We start from the raw sequence: 15,655 nt of genomic DNA on the forward strand, positions 1-15,655 counted from the left end.
TGTGCTCGTATCGGTCCGAACGGCACGAGCCCTCGAGGCGCGTGACCTGAGCTGTGATTGAAGGAGAAGTGGTGCCGAGCTGGGATTATCAACGTGGCTCTGGGCCAAGAAGGTCGTAGCATCAGCATTGCACTGGCGACGGTACCCATGGAGGTTCGGTCAAATCTGTGATGCTGGCGACTGAGGGTGTGGCCGCCAACCTTGGCAACGTTCGAGCGAGGCTCCTTGGACCTGCTGCAGACTCTCACGGTAGTGCCGGGCACTCCAGGAAGGATCCCCCTGCAGAGGCAGACCAGCGCATACGATAGTCCCCGAGGCGTCACGTTAGCACTCTGAAGAAGTAGCAGTGAAACCCGGAGTTGTGGCACCCCAGCCTCGTCGGTTAGGCCTGTCATCGACGGAGTTAGGGACACCGGCATCAGACACGGACGAGTTGACTAGTTAACACCAAGGCAGCAACACTTACGAAGTCGGCGAGAACACCGACGATGATGAAGATCCGACACATATTGGACTCGGAAGAAAGATGCGACGACTAACGTCTGTAAGAATGCGCCTTTCTGATAACATCGCAGCCATAGGCTAGGGTTGCCTGACTTTCGCATTGAAGACGCCAAGGACTATTGTAGACTGGGATAAGGACATGTTTAGGTTACTTAAGTGTTACCATTCCTTCATTGAGCAGGAGATACCAGTGCTTGGTGCTGGTTCACCTTCTGTGTTTGCGCTGTTAAAACTGGTCATCCAAGACCCTGGAGCTAGCATGGGCCTAGCAGTCTAGAGCTTGACCAGGAGGGAGGGGCCTACGCAGAGACGAGAGACGATCAACGTAACAAGAAACAAATAATTTTTTATTATATTGCTGTGGAGCACTGAGCACAAGCTTTGTGACGGAGAGCTAGCTTGTGCAGAAGGCTCAAGTCCGTTGTCGGGGGCATCTTTTTATAGTGTCTTCAGAATGCACTTGCTCAGCAGCGGAGAGCAAATGCTCTCCACGCTTGTGGTCGCCGCTCGGTAAGTGGCAATCAGCTCAGCATATTTTTCAACTGCCACTGGTGTAGCAGAGTGAAAGGCACTGAAACACACACACCGTCAGTGTCTCCCTTGCCGAGGAGAAGGAGCGAATGTGCACACGAAACTTCAAGGGACACTAAAGGCAAATATTAAGTCAAGATAAAGTGATAGATTAATGCTCAAGAACATCTAAGGCATCAATATTATCATGAACAGATCTTTAGTAGTTGAGAAATCGAGTTAAACTCAAGACTTGATTAGAAACTGCCCTGGGACATTCAAGTACAGTAAAACCTCGTCAATAGTACATACCCACTTATGACTTAGTTGCTACAGTTCCCCGGCCAAGCCCCCATTAAGCTCATGTATTGACTGACCGCTTATGGTGTAGTGGCTTGTAGAAGGCATATCGGTTAGTGCATACCATTTTCACTAAGTTGCAGATTGGTGAACTGCATTTTGCGCCTTAAATGTGTTTTTTTTTTCCACTTTAAAAAAAATAAAATTGACACAGAATCTGCAATTCAATGAGTGCTTGCAAATTTATTTATTTATTTATTTATTTATTTATTTATTTTACCCTCAGGGCAAAGCATTACAGCGGGGAGTGGGTAATACATAATAACACCGAAAATACAAGAAACAGCAGAGAACATAGATAAGTTAGAATAAGAACCAAGTAAGAACCAAGACATAGATAAGTTAGAATAAGTGATCAACACAATACTATATCATTCAATAGAAGCGGTAACAGCAGTCCGAAACAATACAGGGTCAGGAATTGTGGCAATTGAGGAAGGAAGGTGGTTCCAGTCGTATGACGTGCGAGGAATAAAAGAATCCGAGACTGTTTTAGTTTTGCATGTAGAAATGCCTACCTTACGTATGTGATCTGTGTGGCATGAAACATATGAAGGGCGAAGAAGTAACTCGTAGCCAATAGACTCATGATGAAATATTTTGTGAAAAAAAGCACAGGCGTGCAATTTTGCGTCGTGATGCAAGTGAAGTTAGGCCCAGGGTAGTCTTCATAGTGGTTGCGCTTGAGGTATGCCGAAAGTAAGAGAGAATAAACCGCGCTGATTTGTGTTGTACCATCTCCAGTAGGTCGATCAAACTCTTAACACCAGGGTCCCAGATTCATGAAGCATATTCTAGTTGTGAACGTACGAGTGTGGTATAGAGTAGAAGTTTGATGCTAGTTGGGGCTGCGTGAAAGTTGCGTTTCAGATATCCGAGCATGCGATTAGCTTTGTTAGTGATGTGCTCAATGTGCGCATGCCAGCTAAGGTTAGACGTAATATGAATTCCGAGGTACTTGTATCTTGTAACAGGATCAAGTAACACACCATTAAGATTATATCTGGCAATTCACTATTAACACGAGAGATGCGCATAAGTTTGCACTTTTCAGCATTTAAAGTTATATTCGAAGTTTTGCACCATGTTGAGATAGCATTAAGGTCAGACTGAACCATGTGCTTATCACTGTCATTTGTTATTTGCCGAAAAAGGACGCAGTCATTGGCGAAAAGATGTACAGAAGAAGGAAGGTTACTGGGTAAGTCGTTGAAAATATAAGAAAAAGCAGGGGCCCCAAGACGGTGCCTTGGGGCACACCGGAAAGAACAGGGTGAACGGTGGAATTAACATTGTTGACGGAAACAAATTGCTGACGATGGGTAAGGAACACTTCAAGCCATTTTAGAATGTAAGTGTCTAATCCTACCATGCGCAGCTTTAGTAACAAAAGATGATGGGAAACCTTATCAAATGCCTTCGTGAAATCTAGAAAGATGCAGTCGGCGATAGAGCGGCAGTCTAAAATTGCGTGAAGTTTGTGTGTGAATAATACCCCTGTCACACGGCAAATCTAATGTCATTTCCAACAAATGGCATTTGTTGCGATTAATGTCATTATCACAGCGTGCTGTCACACGGGGAAAACTAATGTCATTTGAAAATGATGACAATAACGATAGTAAAAAAAAAGACACGCCTCAAACCCACTTTTGTCCAATAATTATTTTCCAATATGCTAAATTCCACTAGAATACATTATCGTTGCTTTCAAACTGTAGCGTTCGATCGCTAATTTGTCGACATTGCCAGCGAAGTCGAGTCGAGCCAAGCCAAGCCAAAGCTAAGGCAAGCAACAGGGCGAAGAGAACGATAGGCGCGTCCGCTACATCTGCTAAAGTCGTACGAGAAGGGCAGTTGCATGTCATCGCCGTTCTGATGTGCATGCGGGTTTCTAATATCCTCATTCTTGGCGCGTGCCACAGGAAAACACTCGCATGCTTTTACGCCAAGTCAATTGAAGCGGCCGTGGCCGATGCTCCGGTGCGAACCAACACGACTGCTGCAGCAAAAGCTAAAGACGGCTGTCTGGTCACTGGACTGAGAGTAGTTTTCTGTATTTACGCACGTGGTGGACTTCAATGTCGTTAAAACAATAATTAGGTAATAAAATTGATAGAATAATAGTGATTTTTGTTAAAACAAAGAAAGAAGCATGTAGTGTTTGCGAAACACTGGTACACTCGTGGTGTCGAGGATACACATTCGGTTCCAGAGGAATGCGAATGAGTTTGGCGAACTCATTCGTTTGTAAATGTCATTTTCGACGAATGTCATTACGTTTTACCGTGTGACAGCAAACAAATGGCATTATCAGCGAATGTCATTCGTTGTAAATGACATTAGATTTGCCGTGTGACAGGGGTATAAGAGTAGCTGTGTTTCGCATGAATAGGATTTCCTAAAACCGTGCTGAGAAGGATGAAAAAACGAGTTTGATTCAAGGAAAGTGACAATATATGAAAAGAGTATGTGCTCTAAGATTTTGCATGGGATGCTGGTAATAGATATGGGCCGGTAGTTAAAAGGCGAGTGTTTACTACCAGATTTATGTACAGGAACCACCTTACCTATCTTCCAATCGGCCGGTAGTTCACCATTTTCCAATGATTGCTGAAATATTTTAGTTAAGGCAAGTGATGAATACATTTTACTACTTTTCAGCAACTTTGTAGTAATGCAATCGACACCAGCACTGGAAGATATCTTAGGATTGTCAATTATTTTAGCTATATCCTCAGGATGGTTGACTACAGGGAGGAAGTTGTTATGATCCAGTTGAGGGAAATCCATAGTTTCACCATTTGAAAAAAAGCTCGAAAAAACATCGTTCAGTATATTTGCACAGGCAGTATCGGATATAGGTTCGTCACTTGAATTCGTTAGTATTATTCTAGACGTTTCAGAGGGGTTAATGGCGCTCCAAAATTTTCTTGGGTTATAGAGCAACATACCCGGTAGAGTGCTATTCTGGTAATTTTCTTTACTGTTCACGACCGCAGAATTGTAAGTGTAAGCTGCAGACCGATAACAGGACCAATGATGTTCAGTGTGTGATTCTTTAGCCGAACGGAAGAAGCGTTTCTTATGGTTAGACAAGCGCTTAAGATGCGCCCTATACCATGGCGCATGCAGGTGATCAGATATTACGCGAGTGGGTATGAAACGGCTGGTGAGATCTAAGATTTTGTTCTTGAATAAGAGCCAGTTTTCGTTCACCGATCGCGAATCGAATTTGTCGAAAAAGGTGGCCAGGAAAGAGCCTAGTTCATTATTAACTTTGTTGAAATCAGTGCGATGATACATTCGTATTATTTTAGTGTGACTAGCAGGTTTGTGTATTGGAATGTTTACAGAAAAATTTAGCAAAGAATGGTCGCTTAACTGGGGCATGTAGGTTATTTCTGAACACAGTTCTGGGGATGTTGTTAGTATGAGGTCTAATGTACAGTGCTCACGGAATGAAAAGCGTCAATTTAGGGCTAACTAATGCCCATACTTTCGTTTCCACCGGCTGCAGTTCGTGTCACATCGACGTTATTTCGGTGCGTACACTTAGAGCGGAGTCCGAGTCACCTTTAGTGACCAGATTCCTAGCGACATGACATGGTACTCTCGAGTTCTCCGCACATATGCAGGTTTCTACCAAATAGTCGCTGTCGCGTTTCATTCCGTGAGCACTGTACTTGTTGTAACTTCAGTAATTCTTGTAGGCTGAGTAACAATTTGGGTAAGATTGAATAGTGAACATAAATTAGTGAATTCCTTGCAGAGCGCCGAAGAGGAGGATGGTTGCACCGAAGACCAATTGATGCCTGGAAAGTTAAAATCACCCAATAGAAAGATAGATGACGGGGGTAACGCGTTACTATGACATTAATGGTACAGTGAAACCTCGTTAAACCGTAGTTGGCCGGAGCTCGGAAAAAGTACGTACTAAACGGTAGTACTGTTTAACCGAAATAGCATGAGATCGCCCACTTACCTGTAGAAAACGGAACTCAGAGAGAGTGCGATGAAAGGGGAAAAAACATGCAGTATTTATTCACTTCGCGCGACATAAGTGTTATTTTCGTTTGATGCCGCGGCGGCCTAGCGCGACGATAGCAGCCTCAAACTTACTCAAGCTGCGTGCCAGCTTCTCAGCCAGCCCCCCTCCTCTCGGCAAACACTCGCACGGCAGATTCCTCGTTGGCGTTACGTATTCTCCGTGTACGCGCGCACTAGTGCTGCATAAGTTCCGGGGCGCCTTTTTCATTGCCGGGTGCCGGAGTTCGGAAAACTTTTGGTTTGGAATAGTTACGTTATCGCGCCCCTGTTCTCGTTGCGACGATTGCATTCACGAGGCTGACGTAACGCGCAGCTTCTGCCACTGTCGGGCCTGAATCGCCCATGCTGTCGCTTTCCGTGTCGTCCTCATCACTGTCGCTAGTCGACACTTCGGCAACAACAGAGGCAACGATGGCGAAAAGTCGAACCTCGTAGCCGACATCTCTTTGCGGTCGCAGCAGCGCTGCCGAGCAACTTCGCATTCCAAATGCCACACACTGTAGTCAACAGCAGATCCATGTCGCGGGCCAGCGCCGACTTCATGTCACGTTCGATAGCACAGACGATGTCTAATTTTTCTTCTATGCTGAGCACCCGGCGTCTTTTTTATCCGAGCTTCGGCATGATGCGAGTCCTCGCTTGCGCGACGCCATGACGCTCTCGCTCTCTGGAACGGCGTCGAAATTATGTTGATGTTGATGCGGCTTCACGTGCAAACGCACAGGGCGTTTCGAGGCCGTTGTACCGATCTCTGAGGCTTGTTCTGCCGGACCGCCCGGTGGAGACGACGCACCGCCGTGTTTGCGCGACGAAAAGTGGAAAGGCTACGTTTTAACCGATGCGTACGCAATAAGCTGGTACGGTTTATGCGGATACTAAATACATTATGTTCAATGGCCGCTGAGTCGGGGAATTGACTTTACTACATTTAAACCGAAACTACTGTTTAAGCGGGTACGGTTTAACGAGGTTTTACTGTATCGTGAAGCTCTGCAACAAATGTAGGAGAGGCATTAGGCGGTCGGTAGCATGCGCCTAGGATTATTCTGCGGTAGCCTAGTTGAAGAGATACCCATATAATTTTGATGCTTGACGTTATGTGAAGAGAATACGACTCTATTTTTTACTACCGATTGATGCTGTGTGTCGATGACACTATGTTGGTGACGGTGAGGGGGCTTTCTCCTGTAGACCGTGTTGCCAAGTTGATACATTTTGTATAGAGAGCCGCCAGATTTTCAAGCATTATGTCTCCTAGACTTTTAGACTTTTATTCCATCTTCTGTCACTTTTCCCCGTTTCATGTCTCATAAAGCCCTTCTGACCTCATCTCTAGTTATAGGAGTTTCTGTATCCAGTTCATTATCATTGCAAATGGACTGCAGAAGGGCAGCGGATTGGGCGAGTTGGTGTTGCATGGTAACTATAAAATTCAAACAGCGCTAAACGACAGGACCAGAATGAGGAGGAGACAAACACGGCGCTGAACTTACAACTGATTTATTTGAAGTAAGAAGTCAACATTTATACGTACAAAACAGGGCACGCATGCGCCCGGTCAAACATCGATGATCAGATACAAACATCGGACTGCCAACACTCGCACGCGTCGTACCTGCCTAGCAATCTACCCTTTATGCAGCAATGCCATTTCTTTCGCTGACAAGATTAAAGATGTTTTGCTAACGCAACTATTAGATTTTCTGATGATATGAAATGCTTCAGCGACTTCTCTGGTAGTCTTGTCACTATGAAAAAATAACAATTTTGTATCGTCAAAGAAAGGTACGCATTTACAAATACTGCAATACTTTGCCAGGTTAGCGTCTTTTTTGTCTAATGAATTGGCATGCTCCATTAGTCTAATATTGATGCAACGGCCTGTCTGGCCTATGCAAGTTTGGCCACAAGATAAAGGAATTTGGTTGACAGTGCCCTTCTTGCAACTGATGTACTTATTGACATGATTGACCTTGCAAGCAGCATTCCGTTTAACGCCTTCCTGCTTCCTCTGAACTGCTGCGGCTAATTTACCCAGCTTCATCGGAGCAGAAAAAACAACCCTCACACCATACTTGGCCCCTACTCTCTTAAAACGATGTGACAACGCGTGCTCATAAGGCATGACAACAACTTTTTTCCCCGTGACATTTTCTTTGGGCTGTTCCGAACATTTCAGCGTTTTTATAATCTTATTAGCACCAGCCACAATTACAGAATCAGGAAAACCGGCCTCTCTGCATCTCTGGGCTTGGACCATCAGGCTACTGGACATTTGATGAGTACACGATTTTTTTGACAGCCATACCAATACATTCTGTTACAATTCCGAATTTAACAACCTTAGAGTGACAAAACGCGTAGTTTACAAGAGGTCTTTCACTCCTGGGAGCGTATCGCCAGCATAAATGGTTAGATAAAAAGGTCAAACTCAGATCCAAGAACTGCAGGACGTTGCTCTGTGGGATCTCATGTGCGAAGCTCAGTCCAGACCCATGCTTAGAAAAAACATCGAGTAAGTCAGGCACACATTCAGCACCCTTAGACTTAACTATATTTAGGAAGTCGTCCACGTATCGAAAAATTCGAATAAACCTTCCCTTTAAGTCATTCTCTATTTTTCTGTCAACATAACTCAGAAAAATGTTACTAAGTATTGGGGCAATTTTTGCGCCAATACACATCCCCGACTTTTGCTTGAATACCTTATCTTCCCACATTACATAGGTAATTCCCTAAATAAAAGGATAAAAGTTCCATGAAAGATCCACTCGAAATGCCACAATTATTTTGGAATGCGCACTCATTGTTTTGGCCTGAGATGCAATTCTGAACACATTGCAGTAGTTGATTATGGGGAAGGGAATAGAATAAATCGACCACGTCTATGCTAAAACCAAAGCACGAAGCCGGGTTCTCCTGCAAGAGAAACTTTACAACTGCCTCCGAGTTAGGCACAACAAACGGGTCAGTCACGGAAAGAGCTGACAAATGCTTATGGAGGTAAGATGATACCACCAATTGCCAAGTTTGGCGTTCAGAGACTATTGCTCGAAAAGGAATGCTGGGCTTATGCGTTTTTGCCGAGAAGAAAATTTCAAGCAAAGAGCGCTCTGATTCCTTAACTTTATTTGTCAAACTTAGAAGCCCCATGCCTTTCAATAATGAAACGGCTTCCTTCTTATTCTTTACCGGTTCCTTACTAGTCACTTTAAAATGTTTGCCTATTGCCTCAAGCGCCTTATTTGAAAACTGTTCCTCAGAAAGTACGACAAAGTAACCTTCTTTGTCAAATTGTACGACGCGCAAACGGCTATCAACCAAGTAATCCACCAGCAATCGAAATCTATTGCTGCGCACTTTAGGGCTGCTACTACTAGCCACAGCGTCGGCACACTCTGATACACACCTAGTTCTGTCCTCGGGCTGAGCCTTAGATGACACATTATGGGCGAAGGCCAACTTTTCAACGGTTCTCAGACCCGGGTCGAGGCAAAACATAGGTCCAAGGCGCAAGGTCTTTTCATGCTTTGAATCCAGAACGATGTCTCCTAGGACCAGCAGCTTTCCTTCTGCAGGAATACTTGTGCCTTTCGGAAGGGACGATCGGACCGTGTTCCAAAGGAATTCCGTGAGATGGTCAATGGTCACACACCACTCGTGAAACACACGCTGACCTCGGTATCTAGTCCGAGGTCAGCGTGTGAGGGTTGTTTTTTCTGCTCCGATGAAGCTGGGTAAATTAGCGGCAGCAGTTCAGAGGAAGCAGGAAGGCGTTAAACGGAATGCTGCTTGCAAGGTCAATCATGTCAATAAGTACATCAGTTGCAAGAAGGGCGCTGTCTACCAAATTCCTTTATCTTGTGGCCAAACTTACATAGGCCAGACAGGCCGTTGCATCAATATTAGACTAATGGAGCATGCCAATTCATTAGACAAAAAAAACACTAACCTGGCAAACCATTGCAGTATTTGTAAATGCGTACCTTTCTTTGACGATACAAAATTGTTATTTTTTCATAGTGACAAGACTACCAGAGAAGTCGCTGAAGCATTTCATATCATCAGAAAATCTAATAGTTGCGTTAGCAAAACATCTTTAATCTTGTCAGCGAAAGAAATGGCATTGCTGCATAAAGGGTAGATTGCTAGGCAGGTACAACGCGTGCGAATGTTGGCAGTCCGATTTTTGCATCTGATCATCGATGTTTGACCGGGCGCATGCGTGCCCTGTTTTGTACGTATAAATGTTGACTTCTTACTTCAAATAAATCAGTTGTAAGTTCAGCGCCGTGTTTGTCTCCTCCTCATTCTGGTCCTGTCGTTTAGCGCTGTTTGAATTTTATAGTTGCCATGCAAATGGAGTTCTCCCGAGTCCTCTGGGTACTGTACAGGTCAGTATAGAATTCTTCCGCTGCAGTTATTATACCTTCAAGATTCCTGATATTACCTTGCTTGCTGTTCAGTGCATACATCTTGGTTTGTCCTATGCTACGTTTCCTTCTCACTGATTTCAGGCTGCGTCCATTTTTTACGGCTTCCTCAGTATTTCTCGCATTATAATTTTGAATATCACTTATTTTCGCTTAGTTGATCAGTTTTGACGGTTCCACGGATTCTATCTGACAGGGTATCTCAGGGAATTTGAATAGTCTGGAAATACTCAGGGAAAACTCGGGGAATTTGTGCTTCTATAGTGCAGTCCACTCATAACGATACCACATATAACGATATATTGGTTATAACTATGGGTCGACATGAGAGTGTCATTTTATGCATTAGGTCTATGGGGAAAAAAAACCATTTATAACAATGGTTATTCACCGCATATCGGAAATAACGATCAAAATTTTGCCGTCTGGATGGCTTTTTCCATGCAAAATAATAGTAACATTTGCGTTGCTTAGTTCTCTGAAACGAACGATGTCGAGACGAGGTGATGTTTACCTCAGTAAGTTCGTATCTGCCGCCATTACCACGCTGCGCATCCCTTGCCGCCCGCGCACTGGAGAGTGCTTGAGTAGGCGCAGCGCGCCACAAGATGGTGCTAGCTGCTTCATGCGCGTCGGCCACAGTCGCTCCGAAAGAGAAAGAAAAAAAAAAAAAAGCTACAAGCAAAGCGGCGCGGTGGCGCCCGTCCTGCACTCAGTCTCTCTCTCTCGCGATAGCAGGCTGACGCCACCAAAGAAGCGTGCAACTAATGGTACAACCCAGTTCGAAGATGGCGCCGACAAAGCATAAAGCTGTGTCGCTTGACACGAAGATGGATATTCTGCAGGACTCTCGACGCGGCTTCAAGGTGAGCGCCCTCGTGAAGAAGTATGAGCTCGCCCTGTCGACGATATCAACCATCTTGAAAACCGGGAGTGCCGTGATTGTGAAGGCAGGAGCTATCAGCGGCCATGCCGATCAGCGGAAAAGGGTTAGAGACCCTTTGTACGCCGATGTTGAAGAGGTGCTTTACCAGTGGTTCATCATACTCGCACGCATAATGTGCCTATTAGTGGGCCAATACTTGCCACCAAAGCGAAAAAACTTTTCTTTTCTTCTGGGACGCCCAAATTTTGAGCCTGGGGGAGGCTGGACTCAGCGCTTTAAAGAGCGGCACGGAATCTTTTACAAAAACGTGGTAGGGGCAGCGGCGTCTTTGGACACAGAGGCAAAGCAGCAGTGGCTGCAGACAAAGCTGCCCGGCGTGCTGGAGCGCTACGCGGAGAAGGACATATATAATTGCGACAAAACTGCTCTGTTTTTTCAAATGTTGCCGTCGAAGACTTGCGCTCTTAAAGGAGATCGATGCCCCGGCGGGAAGCACTCGAAACTTAGGGTGACCGTGTTGCTGTGCGTTAGCATGGACAGGAGCCATCGTCTCGAGTCTTTCATGATCGGGCGATCAAAGAAGCCAACATACTTTAAGAATCGGCACATCCCGGTCCGCTATCGCAGCAATAAGAAGGCGTTGATGACCCGCGACCTGTTCGAAGAATGGCTGCTCGAGTTCGACAGTTTAATTGAAGGCCAAGGAAGAAAAGTAGTGTTGCTACTTGACAACTGTAGCGCACACAGCGTTAACCGAAGCTAACATCTGTCGAATTGATGTTTCTGCCTCCGAATACTACGGCAGGCCTTCAGCCTTGGACGCCGGTGTGATCGCCAACATTAAAGTCTTGTATCGGCGGCGCATTCTGGAGTGGCTAATTTTAGCCATTGACCGCGCAGCTCCTGGCACGTCGGGTCATGCAGACGGGCCCCCTGACCTGAAGATCAGCCTTTTGAAAGCTGTGCGCTTCGTTTATGGTGCATGGTATGAAGTAAAGCAGTCAAACATGTACAACTGCTTCAAAAAGGCGGGCTTTGTGCGTCAGGACAAACTTCCCCAACCCACTGAGACCAACACGGTGGAAGTCGCCGTCGTTCCTACTGTTGACACAGGTGGTGCGTCGATGGAGGAATTTTTGACTGGAGACAGTGCTGCCTCGTTCTGTGATGAGGTCACCAACGAGGCAATCGCCGAAGATGTGCTGTCTCGACAGACGGCAAAGTTGTGCGACGGTGGCGACGGCAGCAGCGACAGTGACAACGAGATTGACAGTGGCTCCTTGACCCCGACCATGATGTCCACGCAAAGTGCACCGTCGTCGATCGACTCCTTAATTGATTTTATGCATGCTAAAGGATTGCCGCCAGTGTTCGCACAGCAGCTGGAATCCATGCACACCGCGTTTGTGAAACTGAAGCTGCCGCAAAAGCAAGTGCAGATTTCGGGCTATTTCGGCGCGCCTAACCCTTGACACGGTCATTGGCGCTAGAAATAAAGTTTGTTTTTCATAGCCTACTTTCTACATCATCTATTCTTTATAGCAAGTAGCGAATTTGAGTTCGGAGCTACAAAGGTATGTTCCGTGTTTTTTATTTTATTTAAATTTTTTTATAACTGCAGTCCAGATATAGCGATCATCGGTTATAACGATCATATTTTTCGTCTTTCTTGATATTGTTATAAGTGGACTGCACTGTACCAGGGAAAATTAGCTGGAATTTTATTGAAAGGGAAAGAAAGTCATGTTAATGCTGGCTCCAGTAACAGAGGAATCGCAACGAATCGTCATTGACGCTGTGTCATCGGCACGAGGTATTGCCAGAGTAGTTAACTAAGACAGATTTTCCAGACGCTCGATTTTTCGGACATGCCCAATAATTCGCGCGGCTTTGCAGCACCACCATGTACTCCACAGACTCAATGTATGTTGCCCTGTCTGCAGTTCTGAAATCCATTAATAAGCCACCACCGCCGCCATTCTGATTATCTCGCTGCCTCGAACCGGTGCTATCGCATGCAGATCCGCTGGCAGCTGTAGCCACCACCGTGCAATGCTAATCCTAGCTGTTTCTACGTTCGCTAGCTTCTTGCCATGCGGTGCTGTGTTTTTCATTGAAAGAATTCGCCGCTGTCAGCAATGGCACCGACTCCACCTTTGTAATCCTTGCGATTGGCTTCGAAGCTTGCAAAGCACAGTGCGTTGCGCAATGGTAATTTTCGAAACTTAGCTTCGCCTTAGTACAGAAATATTACGCGGTGAAGCATAAGTCTGGGAAGGGGAAATTGTCACGGGACACAGTATCTATTCCTTAATTATCGTGCATCCTCGTCTCCTGTCACAGTACGAGCACCGATATGCATAATAAGTGTACTGGCAGGCCTTAAGAGCTTTTTCGGACATGCCTGTGGCAATTTGAGCCCTTAACTCTTTCGTTACCGTGAGAAAATGGTAGTATTTTCTAGGTCTCGGGAAAAAATATTTACCACTAAAAATATTCCAGCACACATTGCAGCATAGCATGTTGTGCATAATGAAATTCTCTTTCCAAAAACATATGTTTACAAACAAAAAAGTTTTAGGTAGAACAAAAATTCTAGAAAGCGCCATTTTTGCCGCCACTTGATAAAAACAATAAAAACGATATCTGCTAAACATTATCAAAGGAAATTCCGAATATACATTTCAAAGATAAATAACCCAGGAATAGTGTCTGAAAAAATAAATGCTCAGTACACTGTCGTTCTTCGGATACAAAAAAAAAAAAGGAACTAAGACCAGTTCATTGCTCATGCCATGTGGTGAAGCAGTTCCTCGATTTTGTGAAGCATAGGTGCACTCTGCACTTTTCCCACGAAAAGTCTGGTATTTGTTCATCTCTGCGGTCCTGGTAACGCATTTTGCAGTTTCGTCTCCTCTGCATCTTCTGAGCATGATCCGATGAGAAGTCCAAGGAATGTACTTCACCAGTTAGTCTATAGTCATGCACCTTTTCCAGGACCAACTGCTCCCAGTCTAGCCGGGCAACCACAAAATTATGCATCCAAGCATATCTGTTTGCATTTTTGCAGATTGTCTTTATCACTTCTGCAGAGAAGAAGAGTAGAAAAAAACCCCACGCTTTTGTAAACTGTCTTGCGCTGATCCGCAGTGCGGACGACGCAACAAGCTATGGAAAGAAGAATGATGGGTGTAACGTTAAGGGATAAAAAAGAGCAGATTGGGTGAGGGAACAAACGTGAGTTAATGACATTTTAGTTGAAATCAAGAAAAAGAAATGAGCATGGGCAGGACATGAAATGAGGAGGGAAGATAACCGATGGTCATTAAGGGTTACGGACTGTATTCCAGGGAAGGGAAGCATAGCAGGGGGCGGCAGAAAGTTAGGTGGGCGGATGAGATTAAGAAGTTTGCAGGGACGACATGGCCACAATTAGTACATGACTGGGGTAGTTGGAGAAGTATGGTAGAGGCTTTTGCTTTGCAGTGGGCGTAACCAGGCTGATGATGATAATGATGATCGGCAGTGCTGGGCCGAGATGTGCTACGGGTGGCCTTCTTGGCGTGAACAGAAGTTTCTTGGCTGCTGATGGCAGCAGATCATAACCAAGCGAAGTATAGACTCTGAAGATCCCCGCAGGGGCGTCTGTGTCAGCAGGCGTTTGGTGTGTTGAGACACCATGTACCCGAGCACACGAGGGTTGGATCCTCCCACGTGTAGCCGTGCGCGGCTTAGCCGTGTCTGGGGAAAGGGGGATCCTGGGGGTTGAGCCGATGCTGGGTGTTTGGACCATTAAGGCCCCTCGGCGGAGGCAACACACCTCTTTGGCCTTGGCTTCGCATAGACGGCACCTCCAGACTGACCCACCTGGAGGAAATCGGCAGTCGCCTTTTCCTGTCTCTCCCTCCTCGAATCTTCTTTATCTCTCGCTTTTTGACCTTTCCTGTCATCTTCTCTCTTCCATTTACTTCCTTTCTCCACGGCGGCAAGGGTTAACCTTGTGTGAGTAGCCAAGCTAGGTTATATCAGATTTGGTTATAGTGGTAGCGTACAGCTGGCGTCTGTAGACCCTGTTTTTCAGGCCCTGCAGCGTCCCCCTGTTGGGTTCCATGGTGGGTGGCTGGCGCTACTGCCGAAAAATACTCTCACATATGGCTAGTTCCTTCCTTACACTACCTGGTCGCTCACTGAAGGGGGGCGCACCGAAGAAATCTTTGAATTTTTTGGATGCCAAGAAGAAGCTTTCCAGCGATTTCATGACATCCATTCTGAAAAAACAAGAAAAACAAGCATGAACAATCTCACCTTTTGTTGTTTCGAAATCTCTTACTCAGGCACCTGGACCAGGCTATAAAGCATCAAAGATGGCTAGCGGTGATCTCCTTTTGGAACTCTGCGACAAAAAGCAACACGAGAAACTGCCTAACTTTGTATCATTTGGAGATGTCCCAGTCACAGTGACCCCGCACCACACGATGAACACCACCTGTGGTGTAGTTTCAGATAATGATCAAATGGAGCTTACGGACGTTGTACTATTAAAAGGCTGGAGCGATCAAAACGTAATTATTGGTAAGAGAATTCTGCTATGGCACGATGGCAAAGAGATTAAAACAAAACATCTAATTCTTTCCTTTGGTTCAAGTGTGCTCACTGAGAGTATTGAGACAGGATATCTGAAGATCCGTGTCAGACCATATGTCCTAAACCCTCTGAGATGTTTTAAATGCCAGCGATTTGGCCACAGCTCATCGAACTGCCGCGGCCGCCAAACTTGTGCAAGATGCAGTGCCCATGAACACACCACTGAAGCTTGTGAGAACGTTCTCCACTGTGTAAACTGTGATGGGGAGCACGCCGCGTACTCGCGCTCGTGCACATCCTTGAAAAAAGAAAAAAAATTGTAAATATC

The 15,655-nt window shown here is 45.5% G+C and overlaps 1 protein-coding gene across 1 annotated transcript in view; it reads left to right on the forward strand.

Moving 5' to 3' along the window:
• Positions 1 to 15,655, forward strand: part of LOC126538462 (DNA mismatch repair protein Msh6-like) — a 463,753-nt gene that overhangs the window by 17,264 nt on the left and 430,834 nt on the right. The gene's annotated exons all lie outside the window — the stretch shown is intronic.

The sequence above is a fragment of the Dermacentor andersoni genome, chromosome 4, assembly GCF_023375885.2.
Source record: "Dermacentor andersoni chromosome 4, qqDerAnde1_hic_scaffold, whole genome shotgun sequence".
NCBI lineage: Eukaryota > Metazoa > Arthropoda > Arachnida > Ixodida > Ixodidae > Dermacentor > Dermacentor andersoni.